Source organism: Sinohyriopsis cumingii, chromosome 15, assembly GCF_028554795.1.
Source record: "Sinohyriopsis cumingii isolate HCF-2022 chromosome 15, ASM2855479v2, whole genome shotgun sequence".
In the NCBI taxonomy this organism is placed as follows: domain Eukaryota; kingdom Metazoa; phylum Mollusca; class Bivalvia; order Unionida; family Unionidae; genus Sinohyriopsis; species Sinohyriopsis cumingii.
In genome coordinates, this window is record NC_142975.1 from 146439354 (window position 1) to 146447849 (window position 8496).

The window sequence follows — 8496 nt, forward strand, 5'->3', positions numbered from 1 at the left end:
TTTACGCCAAACATGATGACTTTGGGAAGATAAATTACATTACCAATGAAGGCAGTAATAGGCAGTCCGCCGGAGTTGAACAGCATGGACACAACTAAAACTGAAAGTGCAGATTATGTCAAATATCATCAGTTGAGGTTGAAGGAATCACACAACATCGGCCGTACTCATCTTAAAGTCAATTCCCAATACCAGAAGAAACAATATGATCTACAGGCAAAGAAGAGATTATTTGAAGTTGGACAGGCAGTTTGGCTACACAATCCAATAAAAAAAAAAGTAAGAATCTATCAGAAGTTTGTTCCAAAATGGAAAGGACCGTATCTGATCACAAATAATCTAGACGATTTAACCTATTTAGTTAAGAAATCGAGGAAACAGTCAGCAAAGGCTTATCACGTTGACCGTCTATTGCAGTATAGAGGAAAGAAGATACCAGTTTGTTTCTACCCACAGAAGTAGACGTATCACAAATTGAGTAGCAGGAACCATGTCCATGTTAAAATTATTTCAGTTTTCCCGACGAGTATGAAAAGCCAAGAGCGGCAGATTGAGAGGGCAGCTAAACAAATTCTAAGAGTAGGAGACGATTACATGTTGGTGGACGGCTTAGTGCAGGCAGGGTGAGATTTCCCTATACAAGAGAACGGCTTAGACTTCGTGATGGTCATAACTCGAGATCAGAAGGTACATACGGAGGCTGGTCCAAAACCTGCTCAGTGTGTTATGGTGGGATGGTCCAGAGACGAAATACGTCAAGATCAGCTGCAGGATCCAATATTGCCCCATATCATAGTTTCAGCTGAAGCAGGTTCTGGCAGACCCGAGAAGTCAAATATCTCAGGCAGTCCAGCAGAGCTGAAGACGTTGTGGCGCAGTTGGGATAGGCTACACATAAAGGATGGCATGCTGTACCGAAAATGGATGAGTGAAGATGGCAAGACCACCTATTACCAGCTTGTTGTTCCAACAAAAATGAGGGCAGATGTACCCAGGTACCTTCACGACGTTCCATCGGCTAGCCATCTGGGTGCAGATAAGACACCTGAGAAAATCACACAGAAGAATATTAGTTAGAATTAGTTTTCAAATAAAAATGGGAGGCTACAAGGATTTTCTTCGCTATCATAGATAAAGGTATAGAGTGATATAAACCGAGTCAATCACCTACTCGAATGAGTCAGATATCGGTGTTTGGTTGACTACTAGTGATGATTTCATGTCAAAATTATCAATAGCTCCGAAATATTCTTGCAATGCAAATATGCAACGTTCTTAATGACATTCTTCATTGGGTTTTCTCCAAACTTAAACTTTTATACTTTACTCAAAACAACCTTAGATTCGTCACTAAATTATTACCGACTATTGATTTTCAACTGTCCCGTTATTTCTCTATTTAAATCATGCAATACATGTTGCGGGATCCTGATAAAACTTCGTTGTTTTAAGCTCTTATCTTCCATCTGATTAACCCTAAACTCTTTTCATCTTCTAATGACAGCGATTTCAGGAACATGAACACCAACAGACACCATTAATAACGCGTTCTGCGCTTCCGTCACATTTCTCTTGTTCTAATGATCCTCATTTGCGAAACCATTTCGATTTTTTCTTAATTGTATAATCTGATACTCCATTTTTTCAAGATATTTTTCAGTCACTTCAATCTTTCTTGGCTAAATGAATTGTCTGGTTCTGACTGTTGGTCAAATCTTTGACTGCTACAAATTTATAGTTTCCAACCACGGTCAATATAATTAGTAGTGTACATAGACCAAATGAAGTTGAAAATCAGTCTTAATCCATGCAGTGACTATTTGAAATATACTTCGCTAATTGATGTCAACTTTTCATGCTCAGATTGCATCTCACTTTTGACCAACGTTATATTGTAGAGGGAATTATAAATAAGATCAGGTGAGGAAAACCTTGTTTTGAATTAAAAGGCATAAACATTAGTGTAGTACGAGACATCCATTTATCACAGACTCTATTCACCGTCTTGAGACTGAACCGAAGTGGCCCCAGTTTAACAAAACATCTTGAAATTTCTTTCTCGGGTTAAGATTAGTTAAATCTATTTCATATTGCTTAGCATGATTTTGTTTAGCAATTGAATTCGTTCGGTATCATTTGTATATTCGCACATATTTGCATCGCATTTTCCCAAATGCAATAAATCTAATCTGACAGTCGGATATGGCACTAATTTTCGGGGGAGGGGGGTCCTAAACAGCTCGCTGCTGACTATGCTTGAGTAGTCAAGATGTAGGTGTTTTGGGATTTTATTGTGTAAGCGACACAGATTATATCCACCATGACTTTTGCCCGTTTTAGTAACCAAACCACACACATTGTGCAGCCGGTAGATTATTGTCATTTATAATCCACGAAAGTGATGTGGCCCAAACAAGCAACCAGAGTCATACAGTAACGCAGAGAAAAACCGCCATTGTCATTCATGTTCTCAACAGTAATCAACTTCGCATTGCCAGATTTGAAATCACCGAATCTAACAGTCGCTATCGAGCGGCTTCATGACCGAGTTTGCTAACCGCAGCCGGCATAGTTGATGTAGATCGTAACGTAATCGCCTTTGGTGATGTAGAGTCACTAACCGTCATAGTTGCTCTGAGCCACTTGCAATCTCTGTTGTTGTGTTTTTTTTTTCTTCATTTGATCCTCAGCAACATTTTTGATACTATAAACGACTCGCATAGCAACTTGTTTAGCCATTGGCGCAGATAGCGAGTAAGCACTGTTTGGTGCAATCAACGACAAAAATCACCAGAATCAGTTCCATAATTCCATAATAGGTTAATGTTAGGACTGGTCGGCCTGGTGTCAGGATAATGTGACTGGGTGAGACATTATGCTACATGTCTGCGGCATGATACCCCAGTGCTAGACATCACTATAAGCTGTCACACTGCAGACGTAGTAGCGATATGACTGAAAAATGATTAAAGCTACGTTAAAAAGCCAAATTATACACTCCATAATATTTACGTAAACGGGTTATCTCACGTTAATCACACACAAGGGTTTCAGACGATAATGTTTCACATCGACGATTTACCTTGCGCCTGTCTTGATTCACAATGGTTAAGCGAATGTGTCATTCGATTATTACGACATGGAAGATGCACAGAAGCCAAGGGAGTAACTGATGTCAAATCACCGGGTTCCACAGTTGAGGACAACCCAAATAGTGTATAACCTTGAACGACTAAATCTGTCGTTTCAGACCGGAGTTAAATAATTGCCAAAGGTTAAATAGATTTAGGTCGTTGAGGTAATTCTGACTATATCACACGTAACATTGATATCCAGTCCCGGATGCAGGTGATGCAAGTGAAACAAATTGATTTTCTGAAGATCTTTGGGCCAACCAAGAACTGTTCTCAATGACGACTGCCCAATATTAACCAGATATTTCGGAGATTCAATTCAGATGACGGAGCTGAGTGTGGGATCACGTTCACGTGTATAAATTTTATAGTCTTTACTGGTGAACACCGAAATTCTTCTTCGGACCCCATCATTGATTGAGGTAATATCATACACCCTTGTAGGAAGTTCTACCATACCCATGATGCTCAACGATCTGATGAAAACACAAACGTGTTTTCGGAACCAGACCATCAAACGGATGTGATCGGATTGTAGGCCAACAGGTATACACTCGCAGCGATGGTAGTGCAATCACAAGTGTGCGTGATGAGATTGTAATCGTCGAGGTAACACTTTGGGTTGTATTTTTAACATCCTTATGCCTCGCAGCATAGATTTCGCGGAAGAGATGCAGTGTATCAATCGCTTCATAACTAGTCATCGGTGTTAAACGAATGAAGTTCGTCTTGTACGTTAAGGATATCTTCAACAAGCTCATGCATGTATTTCTGTCCATGATGTCAATGGTGAGCAATCGCTGACAAATCGATGCAGTCTCAATGACGTTGATTGGCAGCATGAACTGATCACTCCAATTGTTCCGTGAGGTCGTTAGGGTCACTTACACTACCAAGGTCTTGTTTTGATTGGTGTTGATATATTTTTATTTGTTCGTCTATCCATTTTTGTCGTATTCCTTCACTGTCACATTCGTAAACTCTGCGTCGAGGTTGTTGATCTAACCACTCTGCCAATTGTTCCCATTATGCCTTTTTGGCAAAGTTGGAGATATATGTAAATCTTGTGCTTCGAGTAAACGTCAGCTTCATAGTATATTTTGTTTGTTCTTGTAGGAACATCTGGAAATAAGTGCTCATATTCAAGTAATAACTGTTATAATTCATTCACTTCTTGTTGCTGCAAATGTGAAGGTTTCTGGTCCAGATTATTCATTATTTCTGAATTCGAAAATCAATATAGTCCGATTGCATTCCATCGCTTAAATTCTCTGTGTGTGGGACAGGTACAACTAAATTAATTGAATGATTAACCTTGCTATCTCTCTCAACATACATCTTTCACATATTTATTTGGCAAAATTATTTTTGTTTTCGCCTCCCAGGAGCATTTATGGTATAATTTAAATCATTTACTTTCTTTTCAACTGTGTAAGGACCAAAATACTTGGTCTGAAGAGGAATTTGAAATATGGGCAAGAGAGACAGAACTCGATCACCAGGCTGAAAACTCTTTGTATTTTTGTCATACCTTATTTTCATTTTTGACTGAGTAGAGTGCAACCTCACAAGCCTTTGACAACTTACACTTAATATTGGAAACATAATCGAGAAGATTAATTTCTTTATCTTCATTAGAAAGAAACTCCTCTTTTAAAAACTTAAGTGGTCCACGCACAGTATGTCCAAATGCTGTATCAAAGTGATTGAATCCTAAACATTCTTGAACTGATTTCCTAACAGCAAACAATAGTAAATGAATGCCTTCATACCAATCTTTACCTGTATCAAAACAATATGACCAAATCATATTTTTCAAAGTTTGATGAACTCTTTCCAAAGCCCCTTGGCTCTCAGGGTGATAGGCAGAAGAATTGAATTGTTGGATGCCTAATTCGTATATAACTTGCTGGAATATTCCAGACATATAATTTGACCCTTGATTAGATTGAACAGATTTAGGAAGGACAAATTGAGGGGAAAAACTGTATCAAGGCTTTTACTCTTGTTTTAGTTTTTATGTTCCTCAAAGGAATCGCCTCTAAGATTCTTAATGACTCACACATTCTGGTCAAGAAGTCTTGGTTACCTGACTTGGTCTTAGGTAAGGGACCAACACAATATACCATTATTTTGCTAAATAGATTGTGAAATGCACGAATGGGTTGCGAATGAGCCTTAGGTATCTTCTGATTGGGTTTTCCTACCATTTCACAAGTGTGACAAGATCTGCAGTATTTACAAACCTCACTTTTAATTTTTGGCCTATAGAAGTGATTCAAGATCCTGTGATGAGTCGTATTAGTCCCTAAATGACCATCCAAAAGAGTTTCATGGGCCAGACTAAAAATTTCCTGTGTGTACGATTTTGGAACTACAGTTTGATAGTTCACTGACCACTCGTCAACAGCAGGTACCTTAGATGGTCTCCATTTTCTGATAAGAATCCCATTTTAACGAAATACCAAATAGGTATTTCTATGGCTTCAGTTTAACTAATAGCCTTTTGAAACAAGCAGTAGATTTCAGGATCTTTTTCATGTTCGACGACAACTAGTTGTTGTTTGTCACCTTGATTTGAATAAAGAGAATTAGTAGTTTAAAAAAAGGATCGCTGTGATCAATACCCTTTGATTGATCCAAACAAGGAGTGAAAGTGACCTCATCAAAAGCCTGACCAATACATGTGTCAGCTAAAGGAATATTTTCCTTATCAACATCATTCTCAAGAGTTTTCTTTGCCATAGCTCTGGTAACTGCAGAAGCTGGGTATAAATCAGGGAATTCTTTTTTAATAGGATCATCTTTCTGATCCAAACAAGGCTTGTCAGCTACAAGTGGATTAACCACAAACTTATCTCCAGCTAAGTCATTGCCTAGTAATAAATGAATGCCCTTAAGTCTGATGACAAATTTGCACAATGGAGAGTACCATTAACAACGCTGCACTCTACTTCCTGAATAAGAACACTCTCATTAGAAGAAGACTTCTCAGAAAAAGGCAAATTACCTGATAATAAAAGACTCTGAAAAGCCCATGTGTTCCTTAAAATTTAATAGCGATAGGATTGGCTGGATCACCCGTGAGTTATATTGAACCCTTCGACATGAATGGTTCATAATTCTCCATAATAAAATCAGACTGAGGTTTGTTAGACCCAACAAATGTATTACTTTCAATACATGACCGTGACCTTGACCTCTTAGAAATAAGAGCATTTGGAATAGGTCTGTCTTGACTCTGTTGCCTATTTTTCAATTTGCAGCAATCAGAAATAACGTGTCCTTTCTTCTTGCAATAGGTACATCTAGCAAGAGACAAAGACTTCTGATCAATTTTATCAGAAAATAGATTTCTTAAAGTTGTGCCAGATTGAGATTTAGAAAGGCTCGTATTAGGCTGAAATACTTTTTTGACCAGTAAACTGCTGAGTGGAAGACTTACAAAATAAACTTTATGAGCTAAGGAATACTCGTCAGCAGTACGAGCAGCATTTTATAAGGTTTCGACCTTATGCTCATAAAGATAAGTCTCAGCGTCACTATGAACCCAATTCTTGAACTCTTCAACTAATACGATTTTTTCTGAGAGTTTCGTAATCTTGATAAACTTTCTTAGCTAAGCACCACCTATCGTATAACTGCTCTTTTTCTCTTGCAAATTCAACACGATTTTGTCCAGCTTCTTTCTGATATTTCATGACTTTATGTCGATAAGCCTCAAGGACTAACTCATAACCATTTAAGACGCATTCCTTAATCAGATCATAATCAGCACTTTGCTGTACTGACAGGGAAGCAAAGATGTCTCGGACTTTGCCAAAAAGTGCGCTCTGTAATAATAGAGTCCAATGCTCTGTTAGCTATTTCGAATTTTCAGCAATTGTTTTCAAAATGAGGAAAATAGTTATGTACTTATTTTTCTCTAAAAGGGGGGAATAACCTAATATTCTTAACAATATCAAAACTTGACTTTGTTTGTAAAGTGCCGATGTGTTTTGCATTGCCAGCTCTAATTATTTTAATATAAATTTGAAATTCTCTTTCTTCCTTTTCTTTTTGCATCTGCACTAGCATTTTTATCGCTCACCCCTCTTTTTTCAGTTGCATTTACATTTGTTTTTCTCTCTTCTATTTCTCAAATTGGATTTACATTTGTTTCTCTCTCTCTCTCCTCTTTCTGCAACTACATTTTCCTCTCTCTTTCCCCTTTATCTAGCTGCATCTGACTTTCTTAGAGCTCAGGCTTTCTTAATTCAAATTCCATCTTGTATTTTAACTTTAATTCCTTTACTTTTATGTTAGGGTCTGATACATACTTTCTAAACAAATCCAAAGCACTTTTGTCCAAAACATTCTTTTCCACCAAATATTGGACCAAAATATTTTTTTATTTCTTGCTTCGTTAATGAAGATTGTGCCTCAGAAAGATCATATTTTCTGGGAAGCTGAAGCAATTCGTCTTTTTTCAAGAAGTCTAACTGTTCCTGGGTAGGATTTGAAATAAAGATCTCCACTTTAGACGACATTGTTAAAAGCTTGTTGATTTCACAAAGGATTTTTAAAATGTGAAATAATATTTGGGAATTTTAGAATTCCGAAATTGGGGGAATTTAAATTTTAAAAACAAATTTTCTAAAATATTTTAGCAAAATTCGTATCCCAAGGACGAGAGCCCAATTTTCTGTTACGAGTTTATGCTCTTAAAATAAGTAACAGAAAAGTGTGAAAGACAACGAGCTTTTTAAAATTTAAAAAATATATTTATTTCCCTAAAATACAAAGTGAATATGAGAAAAAAGAGCTTACAGTATTGTGAATTCAATCCCAAAATAATACAAGAATTAAAGACAAAAGTCCTAGTGATTTAAAGTCCTGAATAAGATTCAGAAAAAGTCCCAAAAAAATCCCAAAAACTGAAGTTGATGACGTGTAAGTGGTAGCTATTGAAGTGTTAATGTGTCAACAATTGTTGAATCACAGAAATATAATTAAAGGTTTGACTATACTAAAAATTCCAATGAATGTCTCTATTCAATAATTTTATTAGAGCACATTTTGTATTTCCAGAGAAAATAAGCACCTGAATTCAATAATTTGAACCAAAAAAAAAAAGATTCCACCCAAAAATTCATGGTCACAACATGTAATACAACTTCAAAGTGCTAGATATTAAAGCACAAATGACCAAGTCCTCACAATTAAAAGATTATATAATTATCTACTTGAAGAAAAAAAATCCTAAAGGAAAATAACCTTCTGAAATGATCCCGATGTTTCCAAAATCAAAATCATAACCTGTAAAATTCACTTAGGAAAGTCCAAAACCCTGACCCAAATAAACATATTTACTTCTATTAAT